This window comes from Pongo abelii, chromosome 13 (genome assembly GCF_028885655.2).
Source record: "Pongo abelii isolate AG06213 chromosome 13, NHGRI_mPonAbe1-v2.0_pri, whole genome shotgun sequence".
Classification (NCBI taxonomy): domain Eukaryota; kingdom Metazoa; phylum Chordata; class Mammalia; order Primates; family Hominidae; genus Pongo; species Pongo abelii.
Genome location: NC_071998.2, coordinates 78,894,257 through 78,911,495, shown reverse-complemented (window position 1 = coordinate 78,911,495; position 17,239 = coordinate 78,894,257). Strand labels below are relative to the sequence as shown.

At 39.5% G+C, this 17,239-nt stretch overlaps 1 protein-coding gene across 3 annotated transcripts in view; it reads left to right on the top strand.

The window, feature by feature from the left end:
• Positions 1–17,239, top strand: part of CENPP (centromere protein P) — a 282,356-nt gene that overhangs the window by 109,088 nt on the left and 156,029 nt on the right. The gene's annotated exons all lie outside the window — the stretch shown is intronic.

The window sequence follows — 17,239 nt, the reverse complement described above, 5'->3', positions numbered from 1 at the left end:
TTGGGAGAAAATCTCATTCAGAAAAGTAAAACTTTAAAAAAAAGAAATTGTTAAATTTGGAGGAAAACATCCAGAGATGCAAGATGATTCAAACCTTAATTTTTAAAAAAGTTTTCTGGGCAAGGTGGGGTGACTCACACCTGTAATCCCAGCACTTTGGGAGCCTGAAGCGGGCGGATCACCTGAGGTCAGGAGTTCAAGAAGTTTAAGACCAGCCGGGCCGACATGGCGAAACCACATCTCTATTAAAAATACAAAATTTAGTGGGGCATGGTGGTGCACGCCTGTAATCCCAGCTACTCAGGAGGCTGAGGCAGGAGAATTGCTTGAACCTGGGAGGTGGAGATTGCAGTGAGCCAAGATCATGCCACTGCACTCCAGCCTGGACAACAGAGTGAGACTCCATCTCAAAAATAAAATAAAAAGTATACTGTACACTGTGTACAACCTTAGATATGTTTTGGCACTGCTTGGTAGACATAATCCAGGGATGAACCTCTTATCCGGCAATCTATGGTCATCTTTTTCAAGATTCAGATGTTTGTCTTTATCACCCTTATTTTTCATTTTATTTATAAATCCCCAAGGTTCAGAGTGATTAAAAATACTGTCTGATCATTTTATAAAACCATTCTCAAGTGGGCCCTGGTGTTGATTTCTCCTATTACCTTAGATTCTACTGCAATCATTTACTTTTTAGTTAAAAATGTTATTTCAATTTCATTATTGAGTCACATGCAGTTATGAGAACTAATACAGAAAGAAACCATGTACCCTTTACCCAGTTTCCCCTAATGATAACATCTTGCAAAACTATGGTACAGTATTACAATCAGGATATTGAGGTTGAGATAGTAGAATTACAGAACATTTTTATCCCTGCAAGAGTTTCACATGTTGCCCTTTTATAGGTACATAAATCTCTTGCCCTTCCCCCTGCATCTTTAGCCCCTAGCAAAAACTAATCTTTTCTCAATTTTACAGTTGTGTTATTTCAAGAATGTTACAGAAATGGAATCATACAGTATATAACCTTTTGGAAATGTGTCATTAAACATAATTATCTGGGGATTCATTTGAGGTGCTGCATGTATCACTGGTTTATTCCTTTTTATTACTGAGTGATATTCCACGAAATGGATGTACCATAGTTGGTTTAACTGTCCACTGAAAAAACATCTGGGCTGCCTCCAGTTTGGGCTAATACTAATAAAGTTGTTCTAAACATTCATGTACAGGTTTTTGTGTCAACATGAGTCTTCATTTCTATGGGGTACATGCCCAGAGTATAATTGCTGGGTCATATGGTAAGTGACTGTTTAGTTTTTTAAAACCTGGCAAACTATTTTCCAGAACAGCTGTACCATTTTACATTCCCACGAACAGTGTATGAGTGATTCAGTTTCTCAACATCCTCACTAGCATTTGATGTTTTAACACATTTTTATTTTAGCCATTCTAATAGGTATGTAGTGATATATTACTGTGGTTTTAATTTGCATTTCCCAAATAGCTAATGATGTTCAGAATCTTTTCATGTGCTTATTTGCTATCTGTGTATTCTCTTTAGTGAAATGTCTATTCATGTCCTTTGCCTATTTTCCCATTGAATTATTTGCTCTTGAGTTTTATGAGTTCTAGATACTAGAACAAGGAGTACCTTTGTAGGATATGTAGTTTGCAAAGATTTTCTCCATTCTGTTGCATGCCTTTTTATCTTCTTATCAGCATCTTTCACAGAGCAAAAGTTTTAAATTTTGGTGAAGTCCAGTTTATTGATTCTTTTTTTCTTTTATAGATCATGCTTTTGGTGTCATATCTAAGAACTCTTTACAAAGTCCTAGCTCTCAAAGATTTTCATCTATGTTATTTTCTAAAAGTATAGCTTGACATTTTACTTTTATGATTCATTTCAAGTTAATTTTTATATAGGGTTTGAAAGGTTTTTTTTGCTTATGGATATTCAATTACTCAATTCATTTGTTTAAAAGACTGTCTTTCCTTCAGTAATTGCTTTGGTGCCTATGTCAAAAATCAATTGTCTGCCCTTAATGCTATTTCTGGCTTTTCTTTTTCAGTTCTGTTTATTTATACATCTGTCTTCCTGACAACACCACCTAGTCTTGATTACTATAGTTATATTGTAAGTCTTGAAATCAAGTAGAATGATTTTTCTCACTGTATTCTTTTTTCAGAATTGTTTTGGCTATTCTAGTTCCTTTACCTTTCTACGTAAATTTTAGAATGATCTTGTCTGTATCTATAAGAAATCTGCTGGGTGCGGTGGCTCACACTTGTAATCCCAGCACTTTGGGAGGCCAAGACGGGCGGATCACTTGAGGACAGGAGTTCGAGACCAGCCTGGCCAACATGGTGAAACTCCATCTCTACTAAAAATACAAAAAAATTAGCCGGGCATGGTGGCAGGTGCCTGTAATCCCAGCTACTCAGGAGGCTGAGGCAGGAGAATTGCTCAAACCCAGGGGTCGGAGGTTGCAGTGAGCAGAGCTCACACCATTGCAATCCAGCCTGGAAAACAAGAGCGAAACTCTGTCTCAAAATTAAATAAATAAATCTTGCTGGGATTTTGGTAGGAATTACATTAAAACTGTATATCAATTTACCTTTTTTTAATTGAGTTTTTGTCTTATTACACATTGTAAGGGTTCTTTGTATATTCTGGATATAAGTCCTTTATCAAATATATAGCTTGTAATATTTTTCTTCTAGTGTATGATTAGTCTTTTCTCTTTCGTCTTTTTTTTGTTTTGTTTTTTTTTTTGAACAGAGTCTCGCTATGTTGCCCAGGCTGGAGTGCAGTAGTAGGTTCTTGGTTCACTGAAGCTTCTGCCTCCTGGGGTCAAGTAATCCTCCCACCTCAGCCTCCCGAGTAGCTGAGACCACAGGCATATGCCAACACACTCAGCTAATTTTTGTATTTTTTGTAGAGACAGGGTTTCACCATGTTGCCCAAGCTGATCTCGAATTCCTGGGCTTAAGCGATCCACTCTCCTTCCCAAAGTGTTGGGATTACAGGCATGAGCCATTGTGCCCAGGCTTTTCATCTTCTTAATAGCCTTTTGACACATAAATATTAATTTTGTAAAGTCCAATTTACAAATTATTTTTTGGAGACGCTGTCTCACTCTGTTGCCCAGGCTGGAGTGCAGTGGCGCAATCACAACTTACTGCAACTTTAACCTCCCGGGCTCAAGTGATCCTCCCACCTCAGCCTCCAGTGATCCTCCCTCCTCAGCATCTCGAGTAGCTGAGACCACAGGCATGTGCCTCCACACCTGGCTAATTTTTTTTATTGTTTGTAGAGATGAGGTCTCCCTGTGTTGCTCAGGCTGGTCTTGAACTCCTAGGCTCAAGCGATCCTCCCACCTCAGCTTCCCATAGTGCTGGGATTACAGATGTCAGCCACTGCACTGGGACCAATTTATGAATTTTTATCTTTTATTATTCATGCTTTTGGTGTCAAGTCTAAGAACTCTTTGCCTAAGGTCTTAAATATTCTTTCCTGTTTCTTCCAGAAGTTTTATAAGTTTTATCTGTTATATTTAGGTCTATTATCTGTTTTGATTTAATTTTTGTGTGTGGTGTGAGGTTAGGATCTAAGTTCACTTTTTTGCATGTGAATATCCAATTGTCTCAGTACCATTTGTTGAAAGGACAATTATTTCTCTGTTGTATTGTCTTAATATCTTTGTCAAAAATTAGTTAACCATAAATGTGCAGATTTGTTTCTGATCCTTAGTTCTGTTCCATTGCTCTATGTGTCTGCCTTATACCAGTCTCATGCTCTCCTTATTAGGGTAGTTTTACAGTAAGTTCTGCCATTGGGGAGTATACATCCTCTAACTTTGTTGTTCTTTTTCCAAATTGTTTTCACTGTTGTAAGTCTTTTGCATTTTCATGTAATTTTTGAGATTGATGTGTCTACATCTACCATTATAAGATTTCATAATGATTGAGTGCTTAGTATTTAAACATTGCATTTAAACTGCTTCATTTTTGACTGGGTGTGGTAATTCTTGCCTGGAATCCCAGCACTTTGGGAGGCCAAGGCAGGTGGATCACTTGAGGTCAGGAGTTCGAGGCCAGCCTGGCCAACATGGTGAAACCCCGTCGCTACTAAAAATACAAAAATTAACTGGGCATGGTGGCATGTGCCTGTAATCCCAGCTGCTTGGGAGGCTGAGGCAGGAGAATCTCCTGAATGTGGGAGGCAGAGGTTGCAAAGCTGAGGTTGCATTGCTGTACTCCAGCCTGTGTGACAGAGCGAGACTCCATCTCAGTCAATCAATCAGTCAATCAATAAACTGCTTCATTTGTTATTGCTACGTGGTATGGCCTTAGTAAATGCTTGGTGCTGTTCTTTTGTTCTTATTAAGACTTTCCAGTATGGGGAAGTGACTTAGATTCTTTTGCATATGAAGCACAATTCTGTTTGTCCGTTTTCAAGTATTTCACCTTTTTGTTTTCCTAAGTATTTTTATTAGTCAGATTGTGTGTTATTATTTTTGCTTCTAGTTAGAAGTCATTGTCTAAATTTTAAAAATATAATAATAGTGGTTTAAGACTATTTTAAAGTAGACCTGGCTTTCGTGTCTTTATTTTCAGACTTCTATAGCTTATTAGAATAAGACTGCCCTCCCATGGTGAAAATTAGGTAATTTTTTTCAGTAAATTTAATGGGCTTATTTTTGGAAAAAATAATTTAAAAAATATATATTTTTAAAATATGTGAGAAATAAGCAATAAGCTATTCTGTGTTTCCAAATAAACAGAGATTGTAGACTCCTCCCCAGCCCCCACTAGCTATGGAGTCACAGTGGCTGACCAGCATGGGAGGCCCTGGCCACAGCTTTTCATGAGTTGGTGGTCTTAAGTCACCTGTCTCTCTGGAGAATCAGTTTTATAATCTTAAAATGAAGAGGTTTCAATGAGGCTGCTCCACATCTAAACTTGTGTGGCTCCTTTGGCTTTCTATGCCACCTTCTCTTTGTCTTCCTATTATTTTATGGGATATCACTTTATATCTAGTCCTCTTTCTCAATCCCATGTTAAAATTCTTGGAATGCCCTTGAGTCTTATTGGTCTGATCCCCTCTATATTTTCTGTAGAATTATGTAATATTACTACAAGTACCATTTGGGTGAAAGGAACTCTTTGATCTTCAAAGTAGTGAAATGATTGTAAGTATGGATAAGAGTGGTGAATATAGAGACCTAGGAACCAGAATTTCTGTTACTTATGTTTATTCAAGTTAATATTTACAGTGGCCTCCCCTTATCCACAGTTTTGCTTTCCCCCATTTGAGTTACCCATGGTCAACCATGGTCCAAAAATATTAAATGGAAAATTCCAGAAAGAAATAATTCATAAGTTTCAAATTACATGCTATTTTGAGTAGCCTGACGAAGTCCTGTGCTGTCCAGCTCTGTCTAGCCCAGGACGTGAATCATCCCTTTGTGCAACATATCCACACTATATACACTCACCTCCCATTAGTCACTTAGGGTTATCAGATCACCTCTCATGGTATCCCAGCGCTTATGTTGTAGTAAACCTTATGTCAAAGAGAATCTATAACAGGGGTTCCTAGTCTTTTGGCTTCCCTGGGCCACATTGGAAGAAAAAGAATTGTCATGGGCCACACATAAAACACACTAACACTAGTGATAGCTGATGAGTTAAAATCAATCAATCAATCAATCAATCACAAAAAAACTCATCATGTTTTAAGAAAGCTTACGAATTTGTGTTGGGCCACATTCAAAGCCATCCTGGGCTACAGTGGGCCATGGCTGTGGGTTGGACAAGCTTGATCTATAAAGTGCTTCCCTTAAGTGAAAAGGTAGCAAAAGTTCTCAACTTAATAAGGAAAGAAAAAGAATGGTATGGTGAGAGTGCTAACATCTCTAGTAAGACCAAATCTCCTATCTGTAAAATTGTGAAGAAGGAAAAAGAAACTAGTTTAGTTTCCTGTTGCACCTCAAACTGCGAAAGTTATGACCACAATTAATGCGTGATAAGTATTTAGTTAAGAGGGAAAAGGCATTAAATCTGTGAGTGGAAGACGTGAACAGAAATGTGATTTGGCTGACAACAATCAGGTTTTGTACTTGCTGTGGTTTCAGGCATCTACAGGGGATGTCTTGAAACATATCCCCCATGGTAAAACCGAGACTATTGTTCAGTAAGTCCTCACTTAACATTGTCAATGGGTTCTTTGAAACTGCGACTTTAAGTGAAATGACTTATAATGAAACTAATTTTACCATAGGCTAATTGTTATTAAACAAGTGTTAAGTTCCTATGGCATATTTCTGGTTATAAAATAATCACCGAACTTCCTAATAAAGACCCAAAACACTTCTAATATTAAACATTGAAATAAGGGTGAGCTATCTGTATGTTTAAGAAAACGTTAATAAAAAACAAGTGCATGAATTTTTATATTTTATTAGTCATACTTTTGAATGTTACTTACATGGTATGTAACTACAGTGTTAAAATTAATCAAGCTACATATTTATCATCTATGTGCTTTTCTATACATATATTAAACGTCAATAGAAAGTTTATAAGAAGTCAACAATATGGATTCAACTACTAATTTATAGGAAATGCAGACAGAGGAATATGTTAAAGTACACCACAAGTACGCAATCAGCAAAATCTAGACTGGGAAATGCCTGTGAGGCAAACAACTTGGTTTCTCCATCAAATAAAATGTAAGGAAGAAAAAGAGGGATGAAGGGGAAATGTATAGGTTAAAAAAGACTTAAAAGGTATATTGGCCAGGTGCGGTGGCTCACACCTGTAATCCCCACACTTTGGGAGGCCGAGGCAGGCGGATCACTTGAGCCCAGGAGTTCAAGACCAGCCTGAGCAACATAACAAGACTCCGCCTCTACAAAAAATACAAAAGTTAGCCTGGCATGACAGCACGTGCCTGTAGTCCCAGCTACTCAGGAGGCTGAGGCACGAGAATCACTTGAACCGTGGAGGTGGAGGTTGCAGTGAGCCGAGATCGCGCCACTGCACTCCAGCCTAGGTGCCAGAGTGAGACTCTTAGGAAACAAAGCAAAACAAAACAAAGACTTAAAAGATATATCAACTTATGACATCTGTGTGGGCCTTATTTGGATACTGACTCAACAGACAAACGAGTTTAAAAATTGTGGAACTGTTGGCAAGTTGAACATTTGCTGGGTTTGATGATAGTAAGGAAATATTGTCAATTATTTTTTGGTATGGTAATCGTATTGTAGTTAATGTTTTAAAAAGTAGAGAGAGGTATTCTTTCTAAGGCCAAAATAACCCCTACACCAAAATTTGACAGGGGAATCACAAGAAAATAAAATTGCAGGCCAGTAAACACACAAATAGTAAATAAAACATTATAAGTTAAAATTTAGATATATATAAAAACAAGGCCGGGCACAGTGGCTCACACTTGTAACCCCAGAACTGTGGGAGGCCAAGGTGGGCAAATCTCCTGAGGTCAGGAGTTTGAGACCAGCCTGACCAACATGGAGAAACCCTGTCTCTACTAAAAATAAAAAAATTAGCTGAGTGTGGTGGCTCATGCCTGTAATCCCAGCCACTTGGGAGGCTGACACAGAAGAATCAGTTGAATCCGGGAGTCGGAGGTTGCGGTGAGCCGAGGTCGCGCCATTGCACTCCAGCCTGGACAACAAGAGTGAAACTCTGTCTCAAAAAAAAAAAAAAAAAAAAAAAGAAAAAAACTCCATTATGATCAAGTGGGATTTGTATCAGGAACTCCAAATTGGTTTGAAAAAGCCCAGTGTGATTCATAATATTAACAGAATAAAGGAAAATTATATGAACATCTTAGTAAATAAAAAACATTTGATACGGTCGGGCACCGTGGCTCACGCCTGTAATCCCAGCACTTTGGGAAGCCGAGGCAGGTGGATCACGAGGTCAGGAGATCGAGACCATCCTGGCTAAAACAATGAAACCCCGTCTCTACTAAAAATACAAAAAAAAAAATTAGCCAGGCGTGGTGGTGGGTGCCTGTAGTACCAGCTGCTCGGGAGGCTGAGGCAGGAGAATGGCGTGAACCCGGGAGGCGGAGCTTGCAGTGAGCCGAGATCGCGCCACTGCATTCCAGCCTAGGTGACGACGGTACAAGACTCCTTCTCAAAAAAAAAAAAAAACATTTGATACAATTAAATACACCATTATCATGATGAAAATTTTTAGGAAGGTGACTTAATTTGATAGAGGGTATCTACAAAAATATCTGCCACTAACATAACATGAGGAAATACTCAACTCTCTTCTCCCCAAAAATTGACAACAAGGCAAGAATATCTACTTTCATCACTCCTATTCAGGTTTATACTGGAGCTCCTAGCAGTGAGATACAGAAAAGAAGAAATAAAAGGTACAAAAGTAGGGAAAAAAGGAATAAAAACTAATTTTAATTACAGTAGACATAATTATATTTTTGAAATCCCAAAAGAATATACAAGCAAACTATTAGAATTAATAAGTCTAATTCTAATCAGTCTAATCAGCAGAATTTAGCAAGACTGCTGATTATAATTTCAATATAAAAATATCAATTTTTACCATATATTACTAATACATAAGTGGAAAATAAAACTTTAAAAGATCATTTATAATAGCATCTGAGCTATCAGTAACCTGGGGTAACTCTAAAAAAAAAGTGTAAGATTTTTATCAGAATACTACAAAACAATGCCAAGAAGGAAACTGAAGAATAGCTAGCTCGTTAACTGAAAGACTCAGTATTGCTAAGATGCCAGTTCTCTCCAAAACGATCAGAGATTCACTGCAATCTCAATAATAATCTCAGCTTGGTTTTTGTGTGATTTTACATGCTAATTCTGAAATTAATATGGAAATGCAAAGGACCTAGAATAACCAAGACAATCCTAAGATAAAACAACAAAGAGGACTTAGTATGTTACAAAGTTTTTTTTTGGTTTTTTGAGACAGAGTTTTGCTCTGTCCCCCTGGCTGGAGTGCAGTGGCGCAGTCTCGGTTCACTGCGACCTCCACTTCCCTGGTTCAAGCAATTCCCCTGCCTCAGCCTCCCAAGTTGCTGGAATTACAGGTGCACACCACCACGCCCGGCTAATTTTTTTGTATTTTTAGTAGAGATGGGGTTTCACCATTTTGGCCAGGCTGGTCTCAAACTCCTGACCTCAGGCAGTCCACCCACTTCAGCCTCCCACAGTGCTGGGATTACAGGCATGAGCCACTGTGCCCGGCCACAAAATCTTAAGGTATAGACCTATGGGATAAAAATTCAGGCTTAGAAATAGACATTGAACTCAGAAATAAACTCGACATATATGATTGCTTGATTTATGATACATATACACTGCAAGTCAGTGGGGATAAGATCTTTTCAATAAATAAATTATAAATTTTCCTAGCCAGTCCTATATCACTCAGCTTTGAAATACTGAATCTATTTTAATCAAATTATAATCATAGCATATAATTTACATTTCATACAGTGAGTATGAAATGAGGTGCCTCACTGTGGTGTGATTTTCCATTTCCCTGATGATTAGTGATGCTATCTTTTCATGTGTTTATTTGGCCATTTCTTTGGAGAAATGTCAATTTAGATCCTTCACCCATTTTTAAATTGGGGTTTTTAAGTATTGAGTGGTAGGAATTTTATTCTAGATACAAGTCCTTTATCGATAGATATGATTTGCAAAATTCTTCCATTCTATGAGCTTTTTTTTTTTTCACTTTCTTGATCATGTCTTTTGATGGACAAAACGTTTTAATTTTGGTGATGTCTAATTTACGTCTTTTTTGCTTGTGATTTTGGTGTCACATCTAAGAAATCATTGCATAATCCAGACTCATGAGTATTTATGTCTGTTTTACGAGTTTAATAGTGTTAGCTCTTATGCTTATATCTCTGTCCCATGTTACGCTCTGCATATGGTGTGTTGTGAATGTATTGTCCCAGCACCATTTGTTCACTATTAAAGTTGGGGGTGCCTGTGGGCGAGTACCTGCAGGCAAAGCAGCATGGGGGAGGCTGCAGTGGGGAGAGGGCGTGTGCAAGCTGGTGCATGTCAGCAATGGCCTCTCTGCTGGAGCACTCTGCTAGTTAGGTGAGCTCCGCCACTACAGGAGCTGACATGGGCCCCTAGGAGGTACCTGGCGGCTGTACTGCAAGCAGATGTGGCCAGGCTGGGGCCCCTGGAGAGACCAACAGACCAAACAGTGGTCCAGTCGGACCAGCCCTGTCTCATGGAGTTCAGGTCCAGCAGTTCCCCTAGGGCCAATATCTCCTATGGGAGCAAGTTGAGCCTAGGGGGATGGGCCTGCCTGTTCATGCTCCACTGCAGATGCTTCTGCACTAAACCCTCTGGGCTCCACACCAGCTGGAGTTCTGTGCCTACCACTTCTCTAAGCAGCTTTCTCTGCCAACTTAAATGTTGAAGGTGGTCACAGTGTCTCATCCTGCTGGGCTTCCAGAGGCCTCTGGTGAGAGTGGGTTGCTCCTTGTCTGTTCAGTCACCCCTTCTTCAAGCGTCATTGGGGTCCAGCAATGAGTCCCGGTGCGCGGTAGCCCCATGCAGGGTTCCCAGCTTCCTTCCCCTTGAGCCTAGCATCTGTGTCTTCCCTCATCCGCTCTTAATGCCTTCCCTCTGAAGATCTGCTAGGAGTGAGCCAGTCTTCCTGATGTCGTGGTCCCTCCATTGGAGCTGTTCTCCCTGACTGCATCTAGTTGTCCATCTTGGAGCCTGACAAGAGTGTTTTAAAATTGACTGTAGTGATGGTTGTACAACCCTGAGTATAAAAATCAATGAATTGTATACTTTAAAGGATTGAACTGTATGGTATATTAATTGTACCTCAATAAAGCTGTTATTGGCTGGGCATGGTAGCTCACGCCTGTAATCTCAACACTTTGGGAGGCCGAGGTGGGCCAATCACCTGAGGTCAGGAGTTGAAGACCAGCCTGGCCAACATGGTAAAACCCTGTCTCTACTAAAAATACAAAAATTAGCTGGGCGTGGTGGCGGACACCTGTAATCCCAGCTACTTGAGAGGCTGAGCAGGAGAATCACTTGAACCTGAGAGGTGGAGGTTGCAGTGAGCCGAGTTACACCACTGCACTCCAGCCTGGATGACAGAGCAAGATAATGTCTCAAAAAAAAAAAAAAGCTGTTATTAAGATAATAATAGGGATGGAAGTATATATGAAATGATTGGTTATAAATTAATAATTTTTGAAACTGAGTGAGAAGTATACAGAAGTTTATTATTTTATTCTTTCTATTTTTGCTTCTGTCGTAAATTCTCCTTGGTAAAAAGGTAAAGAATAAAAGTTGCTAGCACTGTAAATGTAAAGAAAAAAAAGTCTCCGTCACTGGAAGTCTTAATACCAGGACTTTATACAAATGGTCGTGCCTTGACTGTAAAGCCAAGGAACGGCATATGCTTTTGTGCCTTAGCCTGAGTTGTCCCAGTGTTTCTGCCTCTTTAGACCCTCTATAATTTCATTCTTTTTCTATATTTGGGTTCATTTTAAAGCAGCTCTTTAATTTTTTATTATTTCTCCAAGAGAGAGATAACTGCTGGAAATGTTTTCTTTGTTATAGCACTGGTCAGAGGTGATTGGGAAAATCAGTTTCAGAGCTCCTCAGAGTCTATGATAGAAACTATAATGAATGCCTCCAATAATAAATACTTAATAAAAGTGCATTGGGGAAAAATGCCATTTGCCCCTACCTCTGTGTAATGTAGAATGTAACAGTGTATCTCTAAATAGTAACTGTAGTCTGTTGTAGAGCTATAAGGTTAGGTGAGCTACTGGAGTGAAAGAAGATATAGCAGATAAAAACACATTGTGTTCCTAAGGTGTGAATAAATTTTTTTTCTTTTCCTTCACTAATAAGCATCATTCAGTGATTTCATTCAGAAAAGTATATTGAACCAAGGCAGCATGTTAGCTTTGTGGAGGGGGAGAGAGCATGCAAAGATGACTAACACACAGTCCTTGCACCCAAGATATCTAAAATCCTCTGGAGAATATGAAAGAACAGACCACGCTGGGCAACAGAGTGGGACTCTGTCTCTTAAAAAATAAAATAAAATAGAAAAGAAAAGAAAAACAGAAAGAGAGAGAGAGGGAGGGAGAGAAAGAGAAAAAAAGGAATGAAGAAAAGGAGGGAAGAAGGGAGGGCTGGAAGAATAGTCAACTATGTATTCATCTCAGCTCAGTAAATCAGCACTTTAGGTAAGATAAAGTAAACAGAGTAGCTACTTATGGGGACATCTGGCCTTCTAAATGTTTCGAAACAAAGGAATGAGTTTCTTGCATGATTCAGCTTCGAGCTTAACTTTTCCTCTTTAACATAGTGTAGCAGACCCCAGACTTTTTGGCACGAGGGACCAGTTTTGTGGAATACAATTTTTCCACAGACAGGCATGAGGGAGGAGGGAATGGTTTCAGGGTGATTCAATCGCATTACATTTATTGTGCACTTTGTTTCTATTATTATTACATTGTAATATATAATGAAATAATTATACAGATCACCATAAAGTAGAATCAGTAGGAACCCTGAGCTTGTTTTCCTGCAACTAGATGGTCCCACCTGGGGGTGATGGGAGTCAGTGACAGGTCATCAGACAGTAGATTCTCATAAGGAGCATACAACCTAGATCTCTCACATGTGCGGTTCGTAATAGGGTTTGCAATCCTATGAGAATCTAATGTCACTGCTGATTTGACAGGAGATGGAGCTCAGGCAGTAACACAAGCAATGGGAAGTGGCTGTAAATACAGAGGAAGCTTCACTCATTTGCCCACCTTTCACCTCCTGCTGTGTATTCCAGTTCGTACCAGTTGTGGCCTATGACCCTAGGGTTGTAGACCCCTAGCATAGTGAATTTGGGGTCCTGAGATTTTATTTTCCTTTCACATATTCCAACAAGAATGTGATTGTGATACAGTGACTGAGGATAAAAAGGAAGGAATGGATGCAAGAAGCATGAGAAGGTAGGGCAGGACTTGGCACCTGGTTGTCCGTAGAGATGCAGAAAAGTTAGAAATCAGCTGAGCAACTCCTAGAAGTTTAGAACGTGCACAGCTGGGAGGAAAAACAGAGCCAATAGGGACCTTATGAGTTCGAAGGAAATGGTTTATGATGTTCATTTTGATTGAGTTTTATGCCACCAGATGTTTAAGTTTGCTTCTGAAAGTTTGCTACTTTTGAATGAGGTAAGTGTTTCAGATGTGGATTTTGAAGGACTCACCCTAAAGGTAATGATTACAATGGACGAAATTTTTAGGGAATAAAGAAAAGAGACCAAATGAAGGATATTGGGGAACACTAGCCACTAAAGGACAACCGGAAAAGCATAATGTGTGTTAGCAAAGTGTAACCGCCCAATGGTTTCTTCCAGCCCGCTGCACAAATGAAGACTACAGCATTGTAGTAAAGAAAGAGTTTAATAGACACAAGGCTGGCCACACCACGTGGGAGATGGAGTTAGTACTCAAATCATCTTGTGGGTTAGGGGTTTTTCTTTTTTTTTCTTTTTTCTTTTTTTTTTTTTGAGACAGAGTCTTGCTCTGTCACCCAGGAGGCTGGTGTGCAGTGGCATGATCTCTGCTCACTGCAGCCTCTGCCTCCCAGGTTCAAGCGATTATCCTGCCTCAGCCTCCCAAGTAGCTGGGATTACAGGTGCCCACCACTATGCCCAGCTAATTTTTTGTATTTTTGGTAGAGACGGGGTTTCACCATTTTGGCCAGGCTGGTCTCGAACTCCTAAGGGTTAGGGGTTTTTCAAAGGCAGTTTTGGGGAAGTGGTCGGGGAGGCAAGGCTTGCTGCTGATTGGTTGGGGCAGAGATGAAATCCTATTATTTCATCTCTAGGGGGGTGTAAGCTGTTCTCTTGTGGGCTGAATTGCTTCTGGATGGGGCCACAGGAATGGGATTGGAAGGTCCAGGTGAAACCGTAGGTGTCAGCCATGCAAAAAAACCTGAAAAGGTATCTCAAAAAGCCAGTCTACAATAGTTATATTATTTGCAGGAATGGCTGACAATCTATGTCTACACCTTAGCAGAATCGGGCTCCTCTCTTCACCCAGTTCATGGCCTTCCATTAGCTTTACAAAATAAGTTGAGTTTTGGGCAAGGTCTATTATCATTTAAACTATAGCCTAAATGTCTTCCAAAGTTAGCTCAGCCCGAAAGCACAGTGATAATTTAAGGAAAGGGAAGATGGAGGGTAGGTTAGCTCAGATCTTTTTTACTGTCATAATTTTCTCATTGATATGTTTGCAAAGGCAATTTCAAAGTGAACAGAGATTTTCAAGAAAAATAGTGTATCATCATAGTTAAAAGCATGGAGCTAGACTGCTGTATTCAAATCCCAGATCTGCCACAAGTGATTTAATTTCCTTAGCTCCTACACCTAAAAAAACAGACACAGGCTGGGTGCGGTGGCTCACACCTGTAATCCCAGCACTTTGGGAGGCCGAGGCAGGCGGACACGAGGTCAGGAGATCGAGACCATCCTGGCTAACATGGTGAAACCCCGTCTCTACTAAAAATACAAAAAATTAACCGGGCATGGTGGCGGGTGCCTCCAGCTACTCAGGAGGCTGAGGCAGAATGGCGTGAACCCAGGAGGCAGAGCTTGCAGTGAGCCAAGATTGCACCACTGCACTCCAGCCTGGGTGATGAGCGAGACTCCATCTCCAAAAAAATAAATAAATAAAAAAATACCAGATATAAGTAAAAGTACCTCATAGGGTTATTGTGAGGATTAAAAGTAAGGCATTTAGAAGAATGTCTGAAAATGTTCTTTAAACATTAGTGATATGGTTTGGATCTGTGTCCCCACCCAAATCTCATGTCAAATTTTAATCCCCAATGTTGGAGGTAGGGCCTGGTGGGAGGTGATTGGATCATGGGGGCAGATTTTCCCCTTGGAGCAGTTCTCATGGTAGTAAGTGAGTTCTCATGAGATCTGGTTGTTTAAAAGTGTGTGGCACCTCCCCTTTCTCTAGCCAAGTGAAATGCTGCTCCCCCTTCTCCTTCCGCCATCATTGGAAGCTTCCTGAGGCCTCCCCAGAAGCAGACTCTGCCATGCTTCCTATACAGCCTGCAGAACCATGAGCCAATTAAACATTGTTTATACATTACCCAGTGTCAGGTATTTCTTTATAGCAGTGCGAGAATGGACTAATAAAATCAGCTATTATTGTTTAATGTTATTTGTATAAGATAATTTTGGGAAAATAGATTAAGGAGAATTGTTAGGTCAGCCGCAACAGATTAAGGTCCATGTGAATAGAAAGGTAATACAAACTGAGGTAAGGCAATTCTTTCAAAAAGGGATGGAATTGTGAATGAAAGAGAAATGGTATGGTAGCTTAAGGGAGAACAAAATTGAAATTTTTTTTAAAAAGCTTTTGGAATGCTGGGTGTGGTGGCTCACGCCTGTAATCCCATCTACTCTGGAGTCTGAGGCAGGAAGATCACTTAAGCGCAAGAGTTTGAGACCAGCCTGGACAATTTGTGGAAAGACCTCATCTCAGAAAAAAAAAAAAAAAAAAAGTTTTTGTTTCAGTGACTTCTAAATACCTCATAATACTTAAAGAAAATCACTTCAGTAATTTAGTCCTTCATAAACCCAGTAAATAGTAAGTCACTTGTTTTCAATCTTTAATGGATTTTTCCAGTGGGTAATATTTTGTATTCACCAGAAAATGTGTTTTTGGCAGTAAATGTTAATGCGGTTTTGGTTGTTTATGATTTTTATTAGTGATTTGTTTTTTGCAAACTTAAAACCAAAAATGGCTAACAGCTGGAAGATTGAAATACAAACATAAACCTCAGTGAATTAATTGCAGGGATTTCAAGAATCATTTCCAGTATTTTAAAATTTTGGTTTTGTCTTTTCTTTTTATAAAAAGATTAACTTAGCTACTTTAAGCTCCACTATTCAGATCATAGATAAATCTGTTTTTTTATTCTAACCTTAGTATTTACCTTATGATTTTAATGATTAATTTCAAGATGTTGGGTTTTTTCAATGTCAATAAACATTTTTTACTTTTACATATGTTCTTATAAGTGCCGTGATATCACAATTTTTTGTTACATTGTAGAAAAATTTATTTTATTTATTAACACATTGAAACTAGAATATTTTAATTTTTGAGTGATTATTATAGTATTGTTTTCTTTTATCTTCAAGGACTTCATGATCTTTTATTTTTCTTTGTAAATGTTTATGGTTTACAAAGCATTGCATATATATTTTTATCATTTATTCTTCATAGCAACCTTGTTCAGTGATGTCACCCCTACCCTTTATAGGTGAGGAAGCAGGCTCAAAGAGGTGGTAACTTGCCCAAGACTATAAATGGAACTGGATTTCCAAGTCAAAGTTCTGCAACCCTGGGCACTACTGGTTCTAGCACTACTGGTGGTTAACCTTTATTATTAAGATCATACTGTCATCATCCCTCTACTCATACCATGGTCTTCCCTCTTTTTTTGCTCAAAAAAGTAGCAGTTTTATTCCAGGTTTCCAGATATGTCATTTTAGAAATTGACTAACTTTCCTGTAAAGCTGTTGTTTGCAACCTGCTGAGATTTTGCCCTACCTTCCACCACTCCCCGCAGGGACATTTGTCAGTTTCTGGAGAAATTGTTGATTGTCAAAACTATAGAGGTAGAGGGGAGGCTGGATGCAGTGGCTCACGCCTGTAATCCTAACACTTTAGGAGGCTAAGGCTTGGAGGATTACTTGAAGCCAGGAGTTCAATATCAGCCTGGGCAACAAAGTGAGACCCTGTCTCCACAAAAAATTAGCTGAGCACAGTGGTATGCACCTGTAGTCCCAGCTACTTGGAAGCCTGAAGCAGGAGGATTGCTTGAGCCTAGGAGTTTGTGGCTACAGTAAGCTGTGATCACACTGCTGCACTGCAGCCTGGGCAACAGAGCAAGACTCTGTCTCTTACCAAAATAAAAAACAAACAAAAACCTGTGGGGGGCGGGGGATGCAGGTGTTACTGCCATCTAGTGTGTAGAGACCAGGGCCCCTGCCGCAAATGACCTGGCCCAGAATGTCAAGGGAGCCAAAGTTGAGTAACTGCACTGTGAAGAATAAGACTTTATTTACCCATTCTTAACCTCGAAATCCAAACCTCCATCTCTTGTATATCTGTAAT